Genomic DNA, 25352 nt, shown 5'->3' with positions numbered 1-25352 from the left:
ACAATTTATAATGTTAAGCTAGAAGAGATGACCTGACTCTCTATTTCTCACTAACTGCATGACTTTGGGCCACTCATGTATCTGTTCTGAGCTTCAGTTACTTTATATATAAAATGGAACTAAAGGTCCTAAACATCTCACACATAATGTATGTGAAACTGTTTTGTAAACTGTAAAGGGCTAGACAAGTGAAAGGGAATAGTATTCTCTTCTTCTCTCTGGCCTTTTCTCTAATTCTAAGTAGACTAATAAAAAAAATCTAGACAATAAGCAAGACTTGTGTATCTCAATAATTTTTTAACATTATATTAAGAAAATCCAACTGGAATAATATAACAAGAAAAGTTTCCCCTTGTCCTTTACTCTGGGAATTGAGAGCTTAAAGGCAAAAAAAAAAAAAAAAAAAAAGGGAATTCAAAAGTGAAGGTTTCTTGATGTCCTCTGCTCTTTCTCTTAATTTCCTCTAGATTGATTTCCTTATATTGCACATTTCATGCACACTTTGCATCATAATGACTATTTTATGGGTTGATGATTCTTTTATGAGAAATGGTTTTCTGTGTAGTCAAGCAGAGAGAGAATTGTCTCAAGGTTCAGTTACAAAAAAATCAATTGTGAATTGCTAAATGTATGGCTCACACAGAGAAGATTGAAATGTGTTTTTTTGTTTTGCTTTCTTTTCTTTTGTTTTAATGTATCATTAGCTATTAATGTCAGCATTTCTTTGCTTGTCAAGGCCAACTCATGACATTTCAACTCTCAGGGAATGAAATGACTCTAAAGACCCAGTAGTCTAATAATCTATAATTGAGGTCACTAGATTAAATAACTTTCCTCTTCCTCTGCCTCTTCCCCCTCCCCCTCCCGCTCCCCCTCCTCCTCCTCTTCTTCCTTCTTCCTTCTCTTCTCCCTTCTCCCTTCTCCTTCTCCTTCTTCCAAAGTTTTCTTTAATTATGCTTTGGGGGGAAGGGACACCATACTTCCACTCAATTAAGAGAAGCATTTTTATCAGCACAGAGGTCTTTTTTATTTTTCCCCACTTATCATGCCATGAATTCATAGGGAATGGGTTCCAGCAGCTCAGGCTCCTTTCCATTGGTTCTCAGAAAGTGTGTTTCTCTGGGTGGAGCAGGCTGACACTTCAGTTGAACCCAGGTTACTTTCTTTTTGGCTTCCTTCTTTTTCCGATCATTTTCCTTCACATGTTTCAGGAAGCTATCTCGGCTCATAGAGTGCTTAATATGCTCAATACGTACATTCATTCTCTTGGCAAGAATCTTGCCCTTAACTTGCTTGTTCACAATAATGCCAACTGCATGCTGGGTGATATTGTAGACTCTTCCAGTTTTGCCATGGTAACATTTTGGGCATTCCTTTTTGAACAGTGCACATTCCCTCGATGTCCACAATATCACCTTTCTTATAGATTTTCATGTATGTGGCCAAAGGAACAACTCCATGTTTTCTAAAAGGCCTAGAAAACATATTGTGAGTGCCTCTCCTCTTTCCCTTTGACAAACTACTGGAAGATGGAAGTTCCGGCAGAAAGGCTTAAATAACTTTCTTTAATTGGAGTTTAGCAAACATGTATGAACCTACTGCTACACACAGGCAGTATGCTAGGGGGAAGTGTGTGGAAAGACAAATATGAATGATAGATATAACTAGGCCTTAAGGATATAAAATTCCAGTAGGCAGAAGAGGGAAGGACACACAACATATAAGGAGCATACAGGGGAACATATGAAAACCAGAATTCAGGGCACTAAAGAGGGACAGACACTACTAGTGAGGGGCAAGAAAACCAAGCTTCTATTCTAAACCACTGAAGTTCCTTATCCTATATAATAAAAGGGTAATATGCAAATAGACCAAATGGCAGAACAACCAATCAAAGCGTAATATGCTAATGATATGCTAGGGCTGCTCAACCGCTCACTATGATATGCACTGACCACTGGGGTAGGATAGATTGCTGCTGATTAGGGCTCTGCGAGATGGGCCGGACACACCCTTGAGCCCTCCGGTGGTCCCTCCCTGGCCTGATCGTGCACCAGTGGGGTCCCTCAGTGTGGCCTGGGCCCTCTCGCAATCCGGGACCCCTCGGGGGATGTCGGAGAGCTGGTTTCAGCCCAATCGTGTAGGCCACTCCCCTTGGGAAGGTGCCAGGCACAGGGCTCATGGCTGGAGAGTGCTACTGGAGCAGCGCAAGCCTCTCTTGATCGGGACTGATTGGGCACAATGGGGCCGGGATGAGCAGGAGCGGCAGGTAGGAGCTGAAGGTGGCATTGGACTACAGGTTTCGGCCCAACCCCTGCAGGCCACCCACAGGGACCCCACCTGTGCACAAATTCGTGCAGCGGGCCTCTAGTAGATAACATTCACCTATTATATCCAATAAAGGCAAATAGAAGAAATTAATTTATTTATCTTTAAAAATTCTGGTGTCAACTCACTGGACTTTTGATGTCTTCTTATAATGCAGGAAGTTTCACTCTACCCTAGTGATAAGAAAAACAATAACAGATAATCTACAAAATTATTTCTTAAAGCTATCAGAGACAATTTAAAAAAATCTCAGGGCAACAAACTAGCCTGAATTCTAAGGAAAGACAAGCACTTTCAACGAGAGACAGGATGCCTGCACTTGCTTACCTTAGGCAGAGCACTGGAGTAGGAGATGGCAGATAATATATAAGCTGGTAAGAAGTACTCAACTAAAATGTTCAACAAATTGCAAAATGCAGAGTGTGGGCTAGCACGAAAGCATAGAACTCTTGGGATTCTGAGATACAAAAATACAAAGGGAGTTCTGCATCTTGCAGGCTCTTCTTTCTGGATCTCAATGGGCATGCATGAAAATGATTGGGCGCAGTGGCAGGGAGGGTGGGGTGGGAGACTAAGGAGCATTCTACTTGGTGGTTCAGGCCTGGAAGAAGTGAAGGGGGGATGAGGGGAATAACAATGACTCTTCACAAAGCCTGTCCAGGTCCTTCTTCCCTATTCTCTCTAAGATACAAAAGCTCTAACAGCTAAAGGATTGGAAGGAAGCACACCCTCTCACTCTCAGGGCACAGTTGAAAACCAACTACAATTGAGGGATGAGATGAGGGGAAAAAAACCTACTATCTCTGTGGGTGGAGCAGGGAACAGTCCTGGGTTCGGATCATCAAAGATTCTCTATCATCCAGGATGAGGTAGAATCACTGATGAGAAAGCCTCACCTCTGAGACCCAGGAACACAATACTTATCTAAGACTAAGGCTGAACCAGGACAACATAGAATGATCCCCTTGACCCTTGTTTTTCCCAACCAAGCTAGCAAGCACACAGTCATCCCACATGTAGCTATCCATTATCCCCTTAAAAATCAGAAACATTGTAATAGAAACTACTTTAGTATTATTTCCACAGGAGAACCCTTGCTACTCAAGGAAGCCAAGTATGGCCAAGACTCAATGATCCACCTTACTTGCACAGGTAGAGAGATTTTCATATCTATATTTTGTAGCCAGACATATACGTAATAGAAAAATAAAACATGCTTATATGTTTGTGTAGGCTAGAAAATAGCTCACTACAATGTAAAGGCAATTCAGCCCCCTAATTGCTAGTTGGAGTAGAACAGTATGATCCTTTTGGGGCAACAGATATTTCTTTACTAGAGGCCCGGTGCACAAAACTTGTACACGGATAGGGTCCCTAGTCCTGGCCAGCGATCAGGGCCGATCGGGGCATTTCTGGCTTCCGGCCGGGGCCTTCCTTCCGGCTGCTGGCCGGGGAACTCCCTTCCCCAGCTGCCGGCTGCCGGGGGGTGTGGGGGGTCTTCTGTGCTGCCCCCTGGTAGTCAGCACATGTCATAGCGAGCGACTGAACTCTTGGTCTCCTGGTCGAACTCCTGAGGGGACAATTTGCATATATATATGATTGGTTAAGAACACTGAACACCATAAGTTTTAAGTCATTCCCCAAAGCATATTAATACAAGTACAATATTTACAACAGAAAAGGATGTTTTAAAATACAGAATACTAAACATACACACACATACACACACACAAATCAAGTTCCAAAGGAAAAAAAAAATCTACAGCATACATCTCAATGGAGTTAAGTCTTACACTAGAAAAAAAATTATATTAATGACCAGAAGCAAAGATGAGAGTTAAACGCATTTGACTTTTAGTAAAGATGTATTAATAATGAAGTTACCTGGGGACCTGACATAGGATAGTTTTATTTAACATTTTTATGCATTATCTGAAACAGGGAATGCAGAGTGGAAACTTCACATTTGTGGAGTATAGAATCTCTTCTAGTTTTAAGATGTCAAAGAAATCAGAAAACACAACATAATATGATTTCATAAAACACTGTGAATAGAAAAAATTGTGGAGACTAAACTATTTGAATAAGACATAGTTTATAAAAACACAATATTGAAAAAAATAAAAACACAATATTGATTTTAAATGAAAATAATAATAGCTATCAAATAATAACCATAGCTATTAGTAGTTATCAAATATCATATACATCCTCTCAATCCTTAATAATCTTCACAATAGTTATTCTTCCTATTTTACAAACAAGCTAACTGAGGCTTGGAAAGTTTAAGTAATTTGCCCAATGCTACAACAATGATTATTGAATGCAGCCTGTAAAAAAACAAACAAAAAAACCTGATACATAATTATTAAGCTTTGTTTCCTTGCAACTTTAAATATCTAAAGTATTTTTAGGGCATCTAATAGAAAACCAAATTTGGCAATAGGAATTTCATCCCTGTACTTGGTAGGTTGATTTCCATGATCTTAAGGCCACAACCATCAGCAGGAAGTTAGAGAATAGTTAAGTTTAGAGAAGAAATAGTGGTCTGTACCAAAAACTGAAAGTTGGAGAAGGAAAGTTGCTGAAAAAGCCTCTTTACAAATGTATGGAAGGCTGCCAAACTCAATGTTACTAGTAAATGTGAGTTGGTATTACAAATTATTTGTAAGGGGAATGAACTCCTGAGAAATCTGTTCATGATCATGTATTTGTGAATAAAATCAACCAGCAGAGGGGGCTGCTAAAAGAATATACAATAGAGCAGCGGTTCTCAACCTGTTGGTCGCCAACCTGTGGGTCGCCACACTTTTGGGGGTCTAACAACCCTTTCACAGGGGTCGCCTAAGACCATCGGAAAACACATATATAATTACATATTGGGTTTTTTAAAAAAATTAAATCTTTATTGTTCAGATTATTACAGTTGTTCCTCTTTTTTTCCCCTATAGCTCCCCTCCACCGGTTCCCACCCCACCCTCTGCCCTTACCACCCCCCCGCCCCACTGTCCTCATCCATAGGTATACGATTGTTGTCCAGTCTCTTCCTGCACACCCCCACACCCCTATCCCCCTGAGAATTGTCAGTCCACTCCCTCTATATGCCCCTGATTCTATTATATTCTCCAGTTTATTCTGTTCATCAGATTATGTATTCCCTTTTTAGATTCACCTGTTGATAGATATGTACTTGTTGTTCATAATTGTTATCTTTACCTTTTTCTTCTTCTTCCTCTTCTTAAACGATACCTTTCAGCATTTCATATAATACTGGTTTGGTGGTGATGAACTCCTTTAGCTTTTTCTTATCTGTGAAGCTCTTTATCTGACCTTCAATTCTGAATGATAGCTTTGCTGGGTAATCTTGGTTGTATGTTCTTGGTATTCATCACTTAGAATATTTCTTGCCACTCCCTTCTGGCCTGCATAGTTTCTGTTGAGAAATCAGCTGACAGATGTATGGGTACTCCCTTGTATGTAACTGACTTTCTTTCTCTTGCTGCTTTTAAGATTCTCTCTTTGTCTTTTGCTCTTGGCATTTTAATTATGATGTGTCTTGGTGTGATCCTCTTTGGATTCCTTTTGTTTGGGGTTCTCTACGCTTCCTGGACTTGTAAGTCTATTTCTTTCACCAGGTAGGGGAAGTTTTCTGTCATTATTTCTTCAAATAGGTTTTCAATATCTTGCTCTCTCTCTTCTTCTGGCTCCCCTATAATTCAGATGTTGGTTCGCCTAAAGTTGTCCCAGAGGCTCCTTATGCTATCTTCATGTTTTTGGATTCTTTTTCTTTTTGCTTTCCTGGTTGGGTGTTTTTTACTTCTTTGTATTTCAAATCTTTAACTTGATTCTTGCAATCCTCTAGTCTGCTGTTGGATCTCTGTATAATATTCTTTATTTCAGTCAGTGTATGCTTAATTTCTATTTGGTCCTTTTTCATATCCTAGAGGGTCTCACTAGATTTATTGAGGGTCTCACTAAATTTATCGGCGGTTTCTAGAAAATTCTTGAAAAACCTTACAAGTGTGGTTTTGAACTCTATATCCAGTAGTTTGCTTTCCTCCATTTCTGTCATTTGTGACCTGTTTCTTTGTCTCCGCATTTTGGCTGCTTCCCTGTGTTGATAGAGTGGCTTTCTGTGCTAGGTGTCCTATAGGGCCCAGTGGCTCAGCCTCCCCAATTGCCTGAGGTGGACACCCTTGGTGCACCCCTTTGTGGGCTGTGTTCACAGTCTTGTTGTAGTTAAGTCTTGATTGTAGTTGGTATCACTGGGAGGAATTGACCTCCAGGCCAATTGGCTGTGAGAATCAGCTGTGTCTATGGTGGGAGAACTTCTGTGCTGGAGACACCCTTCTGGGGCAAGACTTGCCTCAGTGGGGCTTTGGTGCTCACTGAGTCTGCCCCCTGAGTGTGTCCCTTATGGATCTGAGGAGTTGTAATCTGGATGGTCCCACTCTGACCACTGAGTACACTGGCACTTGGATCTCTAAGGAAGTGCTAATTTAGCCTCTGCCTGAGGCTACCCAGCAGGAGCTACAGAGAGTTGCAGATTCCTCTTCTTTGTTTGGGATTTGGAGGTGCCCAGATGAGGCCCAGCTGTGAAGCAATGCAAGCTGCTGTGGGGCCTTGGGCCTTCTTTTGGAAGTTCTGGGTCTCTCTGACCCAGCTGCAGTTTGTTAGGTAATTTTAGATTGCAAGGGGCCAGGTCATTCATATGCAAAAGCCTCTGTGCACAGCTTGGGTGGGGCGGGGTCTCAGGGAATCAACAGGGCAGAGCAAACAGCTATGGCTGATCCTCAGTCCTACCCTAAGAGGTCCCAGGTCTCAGTGTCCTACGGTAATCACTGCAAGCACCTCTGAGAGAAAGCCGCCCTCGAGTTCTGCCTGCTGCCAGACAGTCCAGTTTCTCCCCGTATGAGTCTGGGTCCCCAGAGACTAGCCCAGAACTGGAGTTCAGAGTGGGAGCGTGTGTCTCCCTCCCAATTGAAAAAGATAACCGCGTCCTCAGTTGCCAACCCTTTCCACGTGTGCCTCCATACCTCTGCACTTTACTTCCACACCTCCTCTGAGTCTCAGTGTGCTTTTCTCTTTCCTTCTAGTTGTAGAATTTCCACTCAGCCAGCCTTCCTGATGGTTCTGGATGATGTCTGTTTTGTCTTTTAGTTGTATTTTTGAAGTGGTTGTGCAAGGCAGCAATTTCAGGTGTTTACCTATGCCGTTATCTTGGTTTCTCTATTACATATTGTTTTTGTGATTAATCACTATGCTTTAATTATGTTCAATTTGTAACAATGAAAATCATCCTGCATATCAGATATTTACATGACGATTCATAACAGTAGCAAAATTACAGTTATGAAGTAGCAACGAAAATAATTTTATGGTTGGGGGTCACCACAACATGAGGAACTGTATTAAAGGTTTGCGGCATTAGGAAGGCTGAGAACCACTGCAGTAGAGGCTACTTAGCCACAGTTTATATTACAAAAGTCTGTTTCTAAGTTAATTGTTTCGAGTGCAGAATTCATTTCACCAAGGGAACAATGTTCCAAAACTGGGATAAGCACTATGGCCCTCAAGCCAAATCTAGCCTAACACCTGTTTTTGTATGGCCCACAAACTAAGAATGGTTTTCACATTTTTAAAAGATTGAAAAATTTAAAGTTGACTAATATTCTGCAACACATGAAAATTACATGAGATTCAATTTTCAGTGTCCATAGATAAAGTTTTATTGAAATACAGCCACACTCATGGCTGCTTTCACATGTAACAGGAGAGTTAAGACAGAGACCATACGGCTCACAAAGCCTAAAACACATGCACTCACAAACTATATGGCCCTCTGCCGGGAGCCGGTCCATGCTTGCTGTTTCAAGGGACCTGGCATATATGGCATACTGTTCTTCTGTTTGCTCACCTTCTTGGCACTATGTGTTTTAACCAAGGTCACCTCTCTGAGAAAGATTGTTTCCCCAGGTAGGGATTTTCCCCTGAAGTTAGGGAGGGAATAAAACCTCTTAACTAAGTGCCAGGTGGGTAATTAATCACTTTAACTACGAACAATCATGCTTAAGCTACATAATCTTTACTCCCTGGAATGGAGATAAGAAACGCCCTAGCCTTTGTAATAGAGATTGATAGGATTGAATCAACTGGTATAAATACAGATGTAACAACACAGAACTTAGAATACGGAACCAAGAGAGAGAGAACCTAGGCACAGAACCTACACAGAACGTTCTCTAGAGACAGAAGAACTTTGCTGGAGAGAACATGGCAAAAGATCCTGGACAGAAACTGGCCTCAGAACCTAGAGACAGAACCTAGCGAGAGAACATGGCAAAAGATCCTGGACTGAACCTGACTACGGAAATTGGCAAGAGAACCTGACTAGAACCTGGTAACTGAACCTGGCTGGAGAACCTGGACAGAACCTGGCTGGAGAACCTAGCGAGGGAACATGGCTACAGAACCTGACTGGAGAACCTGGAGAAACTAGAAGAGAACATGGACACAGAACCTGGCTGGAGATAGATCCAGACCAGAACCTGGCTGGAGATCCTGGCTAGAGATCCTGGATAGGCTGCTGATCAACTGAACGCTGTCTCCATGTCATCTCTTCTTCGCCGACTCCATCCACACCTTTGGGGACCCCTGGACCTGCTGGGGTTGGACCCCAGCAGCCCTCTACAGAAGAAATTTGCCAGTCTTCATTCTAATTAATTATTGCATTCCTGGGTTGGCTGGCAAAAAGTGGTATCATTTCAAATATGGTTGTACTGAAGTGTTAATAGCATCCCCAAGTCTATGCCTGAAGCTTTTTGAGAACTCCAGTGGCATTCCAGCTGTGGAAGCAGTGAATATCAAAGCTTTCAAAGTCATAATTTTTTTACCTTTGCTTATTCTGTCCAGTCAATTTGGAATACCCTTCCCCCAACAAAACAAAAATAAAAATAGTTAACCTTTATGAGCTAACAAATTGAGCATTTTTAAGTATTTTACATTCATTGTTCTATTTAATTCTCACAACAACTAAGTGAAACAGTTTCTATTAATATGCCCATTTACAGGTGGGAAAACTGAGGCCAAGAGAAATTAAAAACTTGTTCCAAATAACACTTCTAGTAGGTGCTAGAGCCAGGACATAAACCCTGGCAATCTAGAACAATCTTAGATATGGTGCTATTATCCACTGACCACAAAGCTATATTTCTTTTTTCAACTTTTGAAAGCCCTTTCAACTTTTAAAGCTTAATTCAAATGCCAGCTTCTTCATGAAGCCTTACTCCAACATTCCCTAAGCCCGTAAGTTCAAAATAATTACATTAATTATTTTATAAGTGTTCTGCATGTCTATAAAAGCATTCAGTTCATTTTATTCTGTATTCTAATTAATATGCACCCCCTCCGCCTCCATAGGCACATATACGAAGAAAATGTAAACTTTAGGCTTATTGAGGTCAGGAAACGTGCAATTCACTATATCGTATATAACAGGTGCATCATAAATGCTTTCTAATTGAGTGGATGAATGCAAAAGCAGATAGCCTCTGATATGAAACAATAAATTCTAATGAAGAAAATTCTTCAACTGGTAAAGATATTAATATATTCTGATTATGAAAAGTGGGGAGCTTGGTTTCATTTGCTATTCAAAGTGAATCATAATTAAGACATTCTTCTCTGACCCACAATCATCTAAAGCAAACTTTAAGTATAGCCATATATGGACCTTAAAAAAGGTCTTTTCTTTATATTCATCTCACTTTGGGATTAAGAAAGTGTTCTTCCAGCCCCAGCCAGTTTGGCTCAGTGGATAGAGCGTTGTCCCATAGACTGAAGAGTCCTGGGTTTGATTACAATCAAGGGCACATACCTGGGTTGTTGGTTTCCTGGCCCTGGTTACAGTGTGTGCAGGAGGCAACCAATCAATGTGTCTGTCTCACATTGATGTTTCTCTCTGTCTCTCCCTCTGCCTTCCACTTTCTCTAAAAATCAATGGAAAAAATCCTTGGCTGAGGATTAACAAAAAAGGAAAAAATAAAGTGCTGTTCCAATCTTTTTTATTCACTGAATATTTTATTTAATAAAATCCTACATAGAAGTTCAATTTACAAAACAGATGAAGCTAAAATTCTTGTGACTGAAGCAGTAAAGAGTGGAGAAGTGGGGAAGTGAGGAATCTAGTATCCTATTACCTCCAAATGACTCCTGGAGCATTACCACAGAACATGTAGGACACAGAGCACAATTTGGTTTTAGAAACCATATTGAAATAAATGTTAATGTAGTCATGTATTTTCATCCATTATTATTTTATTACCTCTTAGAGAATTAGCTGTCCCTAAAATAAGACAGGTCCTTGAAGCAATCAACATTTGATGTCTGCCTGTTGATATAATGTGAAGATCATATATATATATATTAAATATAGTTTTATTGATTTTGGAGAGGAAGAGAGAGATAGAAACATCAGTGATGAGAGGGAATCATTGATTGGCTATCTCCTGCATGTTGGACGGAGCCCGCAACCCAGGCATGTGCCCTTGACAGGAATTGAACCTGGGACCCTTTGGTCAGGAGGCCAATGCTCTATCCACTGAGCCAACCAGACTAGGGCGAATATATTTTGATAGATATGAGGTCAAGAAAGAATCTCGAAGTGGGGTTCCCAGGTAAGCAGCATCAGCATCACCAGGGGACTTGTTAAAAAGCAAATTCTCAGGCTCCACATCAGACCTCCTGAATCTGAAACTCTGGAGATAGGGCTCAGTGGTTTGTTTTAAAGAGCCCTCCAGGTGGTTCTGGTGCACACTGATGTTTGAGAGCCATGAACTACAGCATCTTCTGCACCAGAATTCTGCAATGGCGAGATCTGGAGCTCATGTCAGAGGGCACTACCCTAGGCACCAGGCCTGCATAAATATATGTGTGGTTTCAGAGGAGGAACCAAGATGGCAGCATAGGTAAATGGCTGTACTTGCTGCCTCCCACAACCACATCAAAATTACAACTAAAATACAGAACTATCATCTGGAACTGCAGGAAAGCTGGCTGAGTGGAAGTACTACAACTAGAAGATGGTAAAGTAGAAAGCACATTGAGACTGGTAGGAGGTGCGGAGGCACGGAACAGGCTGGTCAACCACCCGGGTGTGCCACTTTTTTAACCGGAAGGGAGATTGCCTCTTTGGAGGCCATCTGGAGGAGCAAGGAGTCCCAGCCCCACAACAGACCCCCCAGCCCAGGGTTCCAGAGCTAGGGAAAGAAGCCCCTACAGGCAGTAAGAAATACAGACTGTAAAAACAAGTACGGATTGGGGCGGAGTGACACACAGGCTGCTAGAGACCCAGCTGCTCCTCTTAAATGGCCAGCACTGCAAACTGAATTTACAAGTTCCCGCTTGCTCTGAGCTCCAGTGCCAGGAGAGGCTCTGGGGGACCCAGGCAGATACAGGAAGAAACTGGACTGTCTGGCATCAGGGCAGGAACACAGGGGGCAGCTTTCTTCCAGACAGAGGTGCTCGCAGTGGTCATTGTTCCTGTGCTGGGACCTCCTGGGTACAGGGCTGACTAGCAGACATTTCTGTTTGCTCCTCCCTGGAGATTCCGAGACCTGGCTCACCCAATTTATAACCGCACCCAAGCTGTGTGCAGTGGCTTTTGCATATGAATGGCCTGTTATTTCTCAGCCTAAAACCTGTCAAATAAGCTACAGCTGGGTCAGGTAGCCCTGAAGCTATCAATAAAAGGCCCAAGACCAGGCACCAGCACCAGCCCGCCTTGCTTCACAGGTGGGCCTCATCTGGGCACTTCCAAACCCGATACAAAGAGGAGGAATCTGCAGATCTCTCTGTAGCTCCTGCTGGGTGGCCCCAGGCAGTAGCTGACTTTACACTTCCCTGGAGATCCAAGAGCCAGTGTACACAGTGGTCAGTGTGAGACCATACCAGATTACAACTCTTCACATCCATAAGTGACACACTCAGGGGGCAGACTCAGTGAGCACCAAAGCCCCACTGAAGCAAGTCCTGCCCCATAAGAGTGTCTCCTGCATAGCAGCTCTCCCACTGTAGTCACAACTGGTCTCCACAGCCAATTGGCCTGGAGGTCAATTCCTCCCAGTGACACCAACAGCAATCAAGGCTCAACTACAACAAAACTGTGCACACAGCCCAGAAAGGGGTACCAAGAGTGTCCACCTCAGGTGATTGGGGAGGCTGAGCCATTGAGCCCTATAAGAAACCTACTACACAAGGCCGCTTTATCAACTCAAGGAGACACAGCAGCTACCCAATACATAGAAACAAACATAGGGAAGCAGCCAACATGAGGAGACAAAGAAACATGTAACAAATGAAAGAAATATAAGAAAGAAAACTACTGGATATAGAGTTCAAAACCACAGTTATAAGGTTACTCAAGAATCTTCTAGGAACCTCCGAGGAACTTAGTGAGACCTTTAAGGATCTTAGTGAGAATGCCAAAATAATGGGAAAGGACCAGTCAGAAAGTAAGCATACACTGACTGAAATAAAGAATAATATACAGAGATTCAACAGTAGACTAGAGGATCCCAAGAATCAAGTCAATGATTTGAAATACGAGGAAACAAAAAACACCCAACCAGAAAAGTAAAAAGAAAAAAGAATCCAAAAATATGAAGATACAAGGAGAACCAAGATGGCGGCATAGGTAAACACCGGAGATTGCTGCCTCACACGACCACTTCAAAAATACAACTAAAAGACGGAACGGACATCACCCAGAACCACAGGAAGGCTGGCTGAGTGGAAATTCTACAACTAGAAGGAAAGAGAAAAGCATACCAAGACTCAGAGGAGGCACAGTGCAGAAGTAAAATATTAAGGTGCGGAGGTGCATGCGGAGCGGGCTGGCGGCTGAGGGCGCGGTTGTTGTTTTCAATTGGGAGGGAGTCTCAGGCTCTGAGCTCCAGTTCTGGGTGAGTCTCTGGGGACCTAGACTCAAACGGGAGAAGCGGGACTGTCTGGCATCGGTCGGAACTCGAGGGCAGCTTTCTCTCCGAGGTACTTGCAGCAATTGCTGGAACACTGAGACGCAGAGCCTCTGAAGGCAGGACTGAGAGCAGCCATAACTGCTCGCTCCTCCCGCCCTGTTGATCTCCTGGGACTCGCCCCGCCCAAGTCTTGCACGGAGGCATTTGCTGGATAGCCTCAGGCAGAGGCTAGATTAGCACCTCCCTACAGATCAGGACAGAAGTTCTCCCACTGCAGACACAGCTGATTCTCACAGCCAATTGGCCTGGAGGTCAAATCCCCCCCAGTGTTACCTACAACAATCAAGGCTTAACTACAACAAGACTGTGCACAAAGACCACAAGGGGGTGCACCAAGAAAGTATAAAAAAATGCGGAGACAAAGAAAGAGGAAACAAATAACAGAAATGGAGGAAAGCAAACTTCTGGATATAGAGTTCAAAACCACACTTTTAAGGTGTTTCAAGAACTATCTAGAAGCCGCCGATAAATTTAGTAAGGCCCTCGAAAAGACTGGTGAGACTGCCGATAAATGTAGTGAGATCCTCAAGAAATCTAGTGAGACCCTCGATATTGTGATAAAGGACCAACTAGAAATTAAGCATACACTGACTGAAATAAAGAATATTAAACAGACTCCCAACAGCAGACCAGAGGATCGCAAGAATCAAGTCAAAGATTTGAAATGCGAAGAAGCAAAAAACACCCAACCAGAAAAGCAAAATGAAAAAAGAATCCAAAAATACGAAGATAGTGTAAGGAGCCTCTGGGACAGCTTCAAGCGTACCAACATCCGAATTATAGGGGTGCCAGAAGAAGAGAGAGAGCAAGATATTGAAAACCTATTTGAAGAAATAATGACAGAAAACTTCCCCTACCTGGTGAAAGAAATAGACTTACAAGTCCAGGAAGCGCAGAGAACCCCAAACAAAAGGAATCCAAAGAGGACCACACCAAGACACATCATAATTAAAATGCCAAGAGCAAAGACAAAGAGAGACTCTTAAAAGCAGCAAGAGAAAGAAAGTCAGTTACATACAAGGGAGTACCCATACAACTGTCAACTGATTTCTCAACAGAAACTTTGTAGGCAGAGGGAGTGGCAAAAAATATTCAAAGTGATGAATGCCAAGAACCTACAACCAAGATTACTTTATCCAGCAAAGCTATCATTCAGAATTGAAGGTCAGATAAAGAGCTTCACAGATAAGAAAAAGCTGAAGGAGTTCATCACCACCAAACCAGTATTATATGAAATGCTGAAAGGTATCGTTTAAGAAGATGAAGAAGAAGAAAAAGGTAAAGATACAAATTATGAACAACAAATACACATCTATCAACAAGTGAATCTAAAAATCAAGGGAACACATAATCTGATGAACAGAATGAACTGGAGATTATAATAGAATCAGGGGCATAGACAGGGAGTGGACTGACTATTCTTGGGGGAAAAGGGGGAGTGGGGGATGCGGGAAGAGACTGGACAAAAATCGTGCACCTATGGATGAGGACAGTGGGTGGGGAGTAAGAGCGGAGGGTGGGGTGGGAACTGGGTGGAGGGGAATTGTGGGGAGAAAAAAGAGGAACAAATGTAATAATCTGAACAATAAAGATTTAATTAAAAAAAATATGAAGATCGTGTAAGGAGCCTCTGGGACAACTTCAAGCATACCAACATCCGAATTATGGAGGTACCAGAAGAAGAGACAGAGCAAGACACTGAAAAGCTATTTGAAGAAATCATGACAGAAAACTTCCCCTACCTGATGAAAGAAATAGACTTACAAGTCCAGGAAGTGCAGAGAACCCCAAACAAGAGGAATCCAAATAGGACAACACTAAGACACATCATAATTAAAATGCCAAGGGCAAAAGACACAAAGAGAATCTTAAAAGCAGCAAGAAAAAAACAGTTAGTTACCTACAAGGGAGTACCCATACGACTGTCAGCTGATTTCTCAACAGAAACTATGCAGGCCAGAAGGGAGTGGCAAGAAATATTCAAAGTGATGAATACCAAGAAACTACAACCAAAAATACTCTACCAGCAATGCTATCATTTAGAATTGAAGGTCAGATAAAGAGCTTCACAGACAAGAAAAAGTTAAAGGAGTTCCTCACCACCAAACTGGTATTAGATGAAATGCTGAAGGGTATTCTTTAAGAAGAGGAAGAAGAAGAAAAAGGTAAAGATAAAAAATTATGAACGAAGTGACAACAAATACATATCTATCAATAAGTGAATCTAAAAATCAAATGAATAAAAAATCTGATGAACACAATAAACTAGTGAATGGAATAGAATCGGGGGCATGGAAATGGAACAGACAGACAATTCTCAGAGGGAGGGGATATGGGGGTGCAGGAAGACACCTTTAGACAAAGATCTTATATAAATGTATGCAGTACCTATGGGGTGGCAAGGGCCTGGGGTAGGGTGGGAACTGGGTGGTGGGGAGCTATGTGGTGAAAAAAGAGGGACACCTGTAATAATCTCAACAATAAAAATTAAAAAATACATTAAAAAAAATATATATATATATACTTGTGGCCTGGTGCACAAAATTCATGTGGGCGGGGGGGAGGGTGGGCTGGTTCCCCTCAGCCCAGCCTGCACCCTCTCCAATCGGAAACCCCTTGGAGGATGTCCGACTGCCAGTTTAGGCCTGATCCAGCAGTCGGACATCCCTCTCGCAATCTGGGAACGCTAGCTTTTAACCACTCACCTGCCTGCCTGCCTGATCACCCCTAACTGCCTTGGCCTGCCTGCCTGATTGCCCCTAACCCCTCTGCCTGCCTATTTTATCATCCCTAACCTCTCTGCCTGCCTACTTGATCGCCTCTAATTGCCCTCCCCTGCCGCCCTGGTCTCGCCCCTAACTGCTCTCCCCTGCCAGCCTGATCGCGCCTAACTGCCTTTGCCTGCCTGATTGCCCCTAACTGCCTCTGCCTGCCTGATTTCACCCCCAACTGCCCTCCCCTGCCGGCCTGATCTCGCCCCCAACTGCCCTCCCCTGCCGGCCTGAATACCCCTAACCCCCTGCCAGCCTGATCTCACCTCCAACTGCCCCCCCCCCCCCGCAGGCCTAATCACCCCTAACTGCCTCTTCCTAGGCCCCCACCACCATGGCTTTGTCGGAAGGAAGTCAGATGTCCGGAAGATGGCCGGTCAACCTGGTCTAATGAGCATATTACCCTTTTATTAGTATAGATAGACATTTTAATGATGTTGATTCTATCAATCCATGAACACAGTTTGTTTGTCCATTTGTTTGTCTTACTCTATCTCTTTTTTCAATGACCTGTAGTTTTCCAAGTACAGGTCTTTTAACTCTTTAATTAAGTTTATTCCTAGGTATCTGTTTTGGTTTTTTTGGTTGTTTTTTTTGGTGTGATGGTAAATGGGATTGTTAATTTTGTACCCTGTTACATTGTAGAATTCATTTATTAAGTCTAATAATTTTTTGATGGAGTCTTTAGGGTTTTCTATGTACAGTATCATGTCTTCTGTGAATAATGACAAGTTTCTCTTCAATAAATGGTGTTGGGAAAACTGGACAGATACATGCAAAAAAATGAAACTAGACCACCAACTTACACCATACACAAAAATAAACTCAAAATGAATAAATGACTTAAATGTAAGATGGAAAACCATAAAAATATTAGAGGAATCCACAAGCAGCAAAATATAAGACATATACTGAAGCAATATCTTCACCGATACAGCTCCTAGGGCAATGGAAACTAAGGAGAAAATAAACAAATGCTACTACATCAAAATAAAAAGCTGCTGTACAGCAAAAGAAATCATCACAAAACAAGAAGACCCACTGCATGGGAGAACATATTTGCCAATGTCATCACTGATAAGGGTTTAACCTCCAACATTTACAGGGAACTCATACAACTTAACAAAAGGAAGATAAACAATCCAATAAAAGAATGGGCAATGGACCTAAAAAGATAATTTTCGAAAGAGGACATAAGGAAGGCCAAGAGATATATGAAAACATGCTCAAAGTCACTAATCATCTGAGAGATGCAAATCAAAATGACAATGCGGTACCATCTCACACCTGTCAGAATGGCTATCATCAACAAATCAACAAACGACAAGTGCTGGCAAGGATGCAGAGAAAAAGGAACCCTTGTGCACTGCTGGTGGGAATGCAGACTGGTGCAGCCACTGTGGAGAACAGTATAGAGTTTCCTCAAAAAACTAAAAATGGAATTCCTATTTGACCCAGTGATCCAATTTCTAGAAATATATCCCGAGAAACCAGAGACACCAATCAGAAAGGATATATGCGCCCCTATGTTCATAGCAGCACAATTTACAAATAGCTAAGATTTGGAAACAGCCTAAGTGCCCATCAGCAGATGAGTGGATTAAAAAATTGGTACATCTACACAATGGAATACCACGCTGCTATAAAAAAGAAGAATTCTTACCATTTGTAACAGCATGGATGGAACTGGAGAGCATTATGCTAAGTGAAATCAGCCAGTCAGAGAAAGATAAATATCACATGATCTCACTCATTTATAGAATATAATGAACAACATAAACTGATGAACAAAAACAGATCCAGAGACAGAGAAGCATCAATCAGACCATCAAACCTCAGAGGGAATGTGGGGGAGGGTGGGAGTAAGGGGGAGAAATCAACCAAAGGACTTGTATGCATGCATATAAGCCTAACCAATGGACACAGACACCAGGGGGGTGAGGGCATGAGTAGGGGTGATGGGGGGGGGGGCAATGGGGGATAAGAACACATATGTAATACCTTAATCAATAAAAGAAAAAAATGTTCATACTACCCAAAGCAATCTATAGATTCAATGCAATCCCCATTAAGATAACAATGGCATATTCACAGACCCAAAAAACCTCTCCAAAAATTCATATAGAATAAAAAAAAGACCCCGAATAGCCACAGCAATCTTGAGAAAGAAGAACAAAGTTGGAGGGATCACAATACACAATACCAGATATCAAGCTATATTACAAAGCCACTGTTCTCAAAACTGTCTGGTACTGGCACAAGAACAGACATATAGACCAATGGAACAGAACAGAGAACTCAGAGATAGACCCAAGCCATTATGCTCAATTAATATTTGACAAAGAAGGCAAGAGCATACAATGGAGTCAAGATAGTCTCTTCAATAAATGGTGTTGAGAAAATTGGACAGATACATGTAAAAAATTAAAATAGACCACCAAATTACACCATACACAAAAATAAACTCAAAATGAATAAAGGACCTAAACGTAAAATGGGAAAACCATAAAAATCTTAGAAGAATCCATAGGCAGCAAAATATCAGTTATATGTCGTAGCAACTTGTCCATTTTACACAACACTGGTTGGGATTTTGATTGGGGTAGGGCTGAGTATATAGATTATTTTGTGTAGTATTGATAGTTTAACAGTATTGAGTCTTCTGACTCAATAAATAGCTCTCCATTTATTTAGGTCTTTCTTAATTTCTCTCAGCAATACATTGTAGTTTTTAGTGTACCTACAGGGAGCTTCCATAAGACTGTCAGCTGATTTCTCAACAGAAACTTTGCCGGCTAAAAGGGAGTGGTAAGAACTACTCAAAGTGATAAAAAGTAAGGAAACACAACCAAGATTATTCAACCCACTAAAGTTATCATTTAGATTTGAAGGGCATATATAAAGCTTCCCAAACAAGAAAAAGCTAAAGAAGTTCATCACCATCAAGCCAGTACTACAATAAATATTAAAGGCACTTAAAAAAAAGAAAAGAAAAAGATCTAAAATATGAATAATAAAATGGTAAGAAATGCATATATATCAATAATTACTTCAAACGGATTAAATGCTCCAATCAAAAAACATACAGAGATTGCCCAGGCCAGGTGGCTCAGTTGGTTGGTGTGTCATCCCATACACCAAAAGTTTACGAGTTCAATCCTCAGTCAGGGCATGTATGGGAGGCAACTGATCAATGTTTCTTTCTCACATTGATGTTTCTCTCTTTCTCTCTCTTCCTTCCTCTCCCTCTAAAATAAATAAAAACATATCCTTGGGTGAGGATTAAAACAAAATTATTTTTATAAAAGATATACTGTGCCTGAACAGATAACAAAACAAGACCTTTACATATGTTGTCTATAAGAGATTCACTGCAGATCAAAAGAAACACAGTAGCCATATTGCCATTTAAAATAATTTCTACTTATAACAGTGCTGTCCCAACACTATTCAGTAGGGAAACTTGTGTTTATAACTATACTCAGGAAAATTAGATCTGATAAAATGCCATGAAGAATGCTAGACAGCCACCACAGTATGTCATGCTGCTAATTTAGGAAAGTGCAGTTTCTCCTGAGTTACTTCCATTATGTCATGATAAAGTTAGGAAAACAAAATCATCATTAAATTCAAAGCCTTTCTATAATTACAAGGCTTCACATTTACTTCTATGAGAATGTATACCATTAATTATGTGATTTTAATACATAAAGACTTCAAGAAGCTATCCCTCTCATAATTTGTTATAAAAAATACAGGTTTGTGATGGACCATGCTACTTAAGCACAGCAAAGAAAGCAGTGCTACTTAAGCACTGCTCAAAGAAAGTGGTATTTCTACTATAACCGACACATTCAGCAGAAACAGAAGGTTAAAATATCATTATACTGGCTAGTCTTTTGACTTTCTCCTGGAAAATATAAAGTGTAGTAGGGAGCTTTTGTTACCACCCAGCAATTTTTTTTGTCTTGTGACGTTCTCTGACTTTCAGCTGATAGCCTGTATTATGTAAGAGATTGTGATGGTGGAAAGGTTAAGCGGCATCAACGCAGGAGGACTTTAGCATGTGACCCTGTCAACAAATTTCAGTTTATCATATCACAAAACATTCTGCTGGACAAGAAAAAATTCTATGAGAAATTGCAATTTGCTATCAAACACATATTTTAGCATGTTTTCTAATTAAAAAGTATTCTTTAGAACTTGAAGCAGGTAGTAGAAACTATGAATGCTACTTTCATTATGAGTTTTTTTAAATTTTAAACTTTAAACTTAAAAGTTTGTCACAAATCCAATGGAGAAGATAAATGAGCAGAGAAAGAGAAAAGAGACAGGCAGATTCCTATGTATTACCTAGGAAGACACACAAGCACACCTGTTCTGCACACTTGATGCTCTCCTAGATGCCTAGGTATAGATGGTTTTTAGAAAAAGAACAGTAGTGTGCGTTTTGAATGCACAAAATTACTTTTATTTTTAAAATAATCAAAAATTAAATCTCTACATCCTTCATATTTAATATATAGAATCACAGACTATCAGAGCCAAGTTGAAAATCTTTAGAGAGTATCCAACCTAAAACCACCCATTTTACATGGAAGGAAAACTAAACTCCAGAGCAGGACAAGGATGTACATTAGTGATTTTAATACACTGAAGTTCAATGAATTGTCTTTAGACATCACTGCCATAAATAACCCATGTCCAAGTTATCTATTGCACACATCTGGAATATTATAGAATGGGGCACAGCTGACTCAGAGCATGACATAAGATTCTTAATTATTAGCTAGCGTTAAAATTTCTAGTCATTTTAAACATTGGAAAACTCTGATTTATTACTGCTGGTAATGTTTTTATTAACTGAGAATGAATATCCACTTTCAGAACAATTTACATTTTCACATAATTGTTGACTTTTTTGGCTGGAAGGATTTTTAAAGTTACAATCTTCTTTCAAGCTAAACTGATTCTATATAGTATATTGGACTCTTCTCTATAACATCCATGCCCAGTGGTCACTTAGGTATCTGTTTGGATGCATTCCATCTTTGAGAACTTTTGACTGTTAAAAGGATTTTCTTTAATTTTATCCAAACTTACATTCCTTTGATCTCTCTATCCACTACCCCTACCAAGGATACTACATTTTGACAACACATAAAATGTATCTTATCTCTCTCTTCAGAGCTAAGAGGATGGTGAACATATGGCTTCTCCTCTTCAAGCAAAGCAGCTCTGCTTCCTTTAGACATCGCTCATATTACATGCCTTGGAGAAGGAAATCATAGCGGTAAAGGGCATCATACTCTGAAGGTTCAATCCCATAACTACAACCTGCTGACTGTGTTATATTTGGATATTGACTATCCTCTCTGTATCCCGGTTTCCCCCATTTATAAAAGAAAAATAGTAATGGTATTTATCGCATAGTATTGTTTCAAAGAATAAAATAAATGTTGTGTGAAGCACTGGGGTAGATTGGGTGATTACTATTCCCAACCTTTCATATTCTCCCTGTATTAGAAGTATATGCATTCATGCTTTTTGCCATGTATGCAGAGTCACTATGGGTGGAGCATACTTCCCTATCCCAGAGATGCCGAGTTTAGACAAATGACTTGCTTTAGCCAATGTAATGTTAGCAGAAGTGATATAATCAGAAACTTGAAACATGCTTGCATAGTTTACTTGCTCTCTTATGCTATGATGATCTTCCATAAGAGTATGCCCTCAGGAATTCACCAGTTCAAGGAAAATAAGAAAACACACAAAGAAGACATAAACCCAACCTGCATTCTGAATCAAAGCTTAGCCTATAATAACCAAGTCTGGCAGAGCTACATATGATTCACAAACTTTTGAGGAAAAAAAACATTTTCTGTTGCAAGCCACTGAAACTTTAAGATTGTCTGTTATACCACTAGTCAACTATTGTCACAATAATGCTGCATAACTACCCCCAAACTCAGTGTACAACAATAAGCATTTATTTCTAGTTCTCTTGCCAGGTTGACTGGAGTTCAGCTGATTTATACTGGTCTTGGCTGTGATTCACTCCAAAAGCTACATATTGGGTCTGGGTCTGCTCCAAACATGTCCTGTCCTTCCCAGACCAGAAGCTATCCAAGACCTGTTCATTTTATGGTGAAAAGAAAGTGTAAGAGGGCAAAGCTGACTAAAAATCCTAAAAGAATAAAAGCAGTGCTTTAGCCTGTCATATCAACTAGCTTACCATTGGTCAAAGAAAATAATGTACCCAACTCCAAAGTCAATAGGAGGGGAAATAAACTCTATGGACCTTGAGTCCAAAGCAATCACACAGCTGTGCTCAGCATTAATGGGGTGGAAAGTTTACTCTTCTAATGGATTTGGGGAGAGGGAGGAGTGAATATTTAACTAAATGATAATCTAATCTACTACAGTTATACAGCAAAAACTAATACAAGCTCTTAACAGAATGTTTGGTACATAGCAACTGGTAAACAAATTCTAGCTATCATAATTAAATGTCATCGCAATAACTCAGGTTCTTCTCTATTTTTGTTACTCTCCTATAAATGCAGTTTGTTACTATTCTTCTCAAAAATAAGGCATTGATACAGGAAGCAGTACTTCTCGTTCTAGGTATTTTTCTTATTTTAAAACTAGAGACCCAGTGCACGAAATTTGTGCACAGGTAGGGTCACTAGAGGCTGCAGCTTCTTCTGGCTGGGGCTTCCTTTCCCCAGCTGCCGGCTGCCAGCCAGGGCCTTCCTTCATTCCATGACGCCCCCTGGTGGTCAGAGCATGTCATAGCGAGCAATCGCACTCCCGGTCGGTCAAACTCCTGAGGGGACACTTTGTATATTAGGCTTTTTTATATATAGATGACCTACACATTCAAGTTTTTGGTAATCCATCACTCACCTAAAATCATAGTTCTCTTTCATACAGACTGGATGCTTAAACATCGCTTCCCATTAAGTGATAGATCACTTAGCTATATGTATAATTAAGTCCATCTTGTTAATTAAATGTAGTTGCAGCCTATTCAGATATTTGGGGGACCTGATTTTATCACTTTCATGTCATATAGGTACTCTCTATCTTTATCCAAGTAATTGATAAAAATGTTTCACTGACAACATAGGATGGAAGGACTCAACTGGACCAGATCTACTCAGAGAAGCTATGGAATTCCTACCCATAAAAACAGCTGACAGCTTCCACAAGAGTAGACCTCCTGAAAACCCCGACAATTCTATGAGTTTATCATTCTTTCTGTGTTCTTCCTGAGCAGCTGTTTGCAGCCTGTGCTGAGGCCATGAGTCTTTGGGGAGAGAAGGGTAGAGGGTCAAATCTGGAAGCAAAGAAAGCTTGCTTCTGGGCAGGAATAAATGGGTCCTGCAAGCTGTCCTCAAATAAAGGAGCAACACTATGGGGTAGAGAGAGCAGCCACAGCAGTGGGGTACAAATCCTTTGCTGGAATGGCAGACTTTCCACTGACAGTCAAGACTGACCCTTAGACTGGTAAGGCAACTTAGGAATATCCGAAAAGACAAACTCTAAGAATAGAAAATATTTCTCATAATTTACAAGATAGCGGTTTGTATTCATATTGATTTTGCTTTGCTGGTTTTTAAAAAGTAATACTTGAACATGGGAAAAAATTCGATGATACAAAAGGATATATAGTGGGAAATGTTTCCCTCTTCCATCTGGCCAACCTCTCGAGGCAACAATCATTACTCAGGCTCTGTCATAGTTCTGCAGCATTATTTCCATGTAATTATAAGCATATTTATACATACAGTATTTAATAATCAAAATGAAGCAGAGCATATAGATTCATTTACTTTTGAATATTCATTTTGTTTCCGACAAGAGCAGAACATCTGAGTTACACATATGAAGTTCCCAAGGTTCACAAAGTCTTAAGTCTATTAAGAGGAAAAGCCAGTATCTAATCTGAAAGCAAGACCTGGAGTAAGACCTAAGCATAACAGGCGTGAGTTTACATAAAGGAAAAACAGCCACCATACTATTTTGGGGAGATTTTCCAAATCTGCAAATAGGTGGTAGTCATTTAAAGGAGCAAAAAAGGGTTGTTTGGTTGTGACTGTGACCCAAATCCATGCCCTACAACTTTAGCCACACCATAGATAGCAGCTTAAAAGGGTGACTGATGATTTCTTTTTTTGCACTTTGTGAGTTGGGGATCTGGTATTTCTCAAAACCCTAAAATATTTTAACCTAAAACTGTCCTAAGAAAAAGGAAATGTTTCAATTTGAAATCTTTAATTAAAACCACATTCATAATTCTAAGTATTTAAAAAGAAAGTTAAAGAAGAAATTTACTTTTGCACATCACAGAGATTATAATAAACACAGAACCTTGCCAAAAGACATGCCTCCAGCTGCACTGAGGAAACATCAGAGTAGACCAGCACTGCAGCTTAGCAAGAGAAAGGCTGAAGGCAGTCATGTACGGAAAAGCAAACAACCATAATATAAAACTCATGTTCCCTGCTGAATAGAATTCTGCAGAAATGCGAGAGAGAGAGAGAGAGAGAGAGAGAGAGAGAGAGAGAGAGAGAGAGAGAGAGAGAGAGAGAGAGAGAGAAACTACAGTTGTTCCTCAGTAACATTTGTTCCCCAGTATTAATTCAAAAATTATCAACTGTAAGCCTATTTTCTTGAGGTTCACCAAGGCCACAGATGTTTGCTCCATAAAACTATTGCCACTTTGGGGACAAGCTCAATCAATTTGTGCCTGAAAATGATTCACATGGGTCTATACACTGCAGAGCTCATTTCTTCAGGGATTTCCCAGAGCTCCACATTCCTGCCTGCCTAATCCAATAAGTGAATGCATATTTATTTTGCCAGGATATACATTACGATACAAGAAAAATCCTTCAAAATTCCTGTAATTCCTAAGAAATCTATTGGCTCAAATATGGAATGATATACCTGTTAGAGAGAAAAGTGGGTCCTTACCAGTCCCCAGAATAATGCTTCCTAACTTCTCTATCAAAAATGTTTACGGCACATGCACCATAGTTTACACCAAAAGCTTGGAAGAAACAGAAGTTCTCTAAAGAAATTTAAAGACTAAAAGCATCTCTTATGGAATATAGATGTGTGAAATACCTTAAAATAACTACTAGACATAAAGAGAAGTTAAAAAAAAAAAGATCATTGGAGAACAGGGCAGGGATACTTTTTACCAACA

The 25352-nt window shown here is 40.6% G+C and overlaps 1 protein-coding gene and 1 pseudogene across 1 annotated transcript in view; both read right to left on the bottom strand.

Moving 5' to 3' along the window:
• The window catches only part of HPSE2 (heparanase 2 (inactive)), a 531613-nt gene that overhangs the window by 261722 nt on the left and 244539 nt on the right, over nucleotides 1-25352 (bottom strand). The window lies entirely within an intron of this gene.
• The window catches only part of LOC118670270, a 43008-nt pseudogene continuing 18691 nt past the window's right edge, over nucleotides 1036-25352 (bottom strand).

The sequence above is a fragment of the Myotis myotis genome, unplaced genomic scaffold, assembly GCF_014108235.1.
Source record: "Myotis myotis isolate mMyoMyo1 unplaced genomic scaffold, mMyoMyo1.p scaffold_m19_p_15, whole genome shotgun sequence".
Lineage (NCBI taxonomy): Eukaryota > Metazoa > Chordata > Mammalia > Chiroptera > Vespertilionidae > Myotis > Myotis myotis.
The sequence above is the reverse complement of the archived record's forward strand: the minus strand, read 5'-3'. Positions and strand labels throughout refer to the sequence as shown.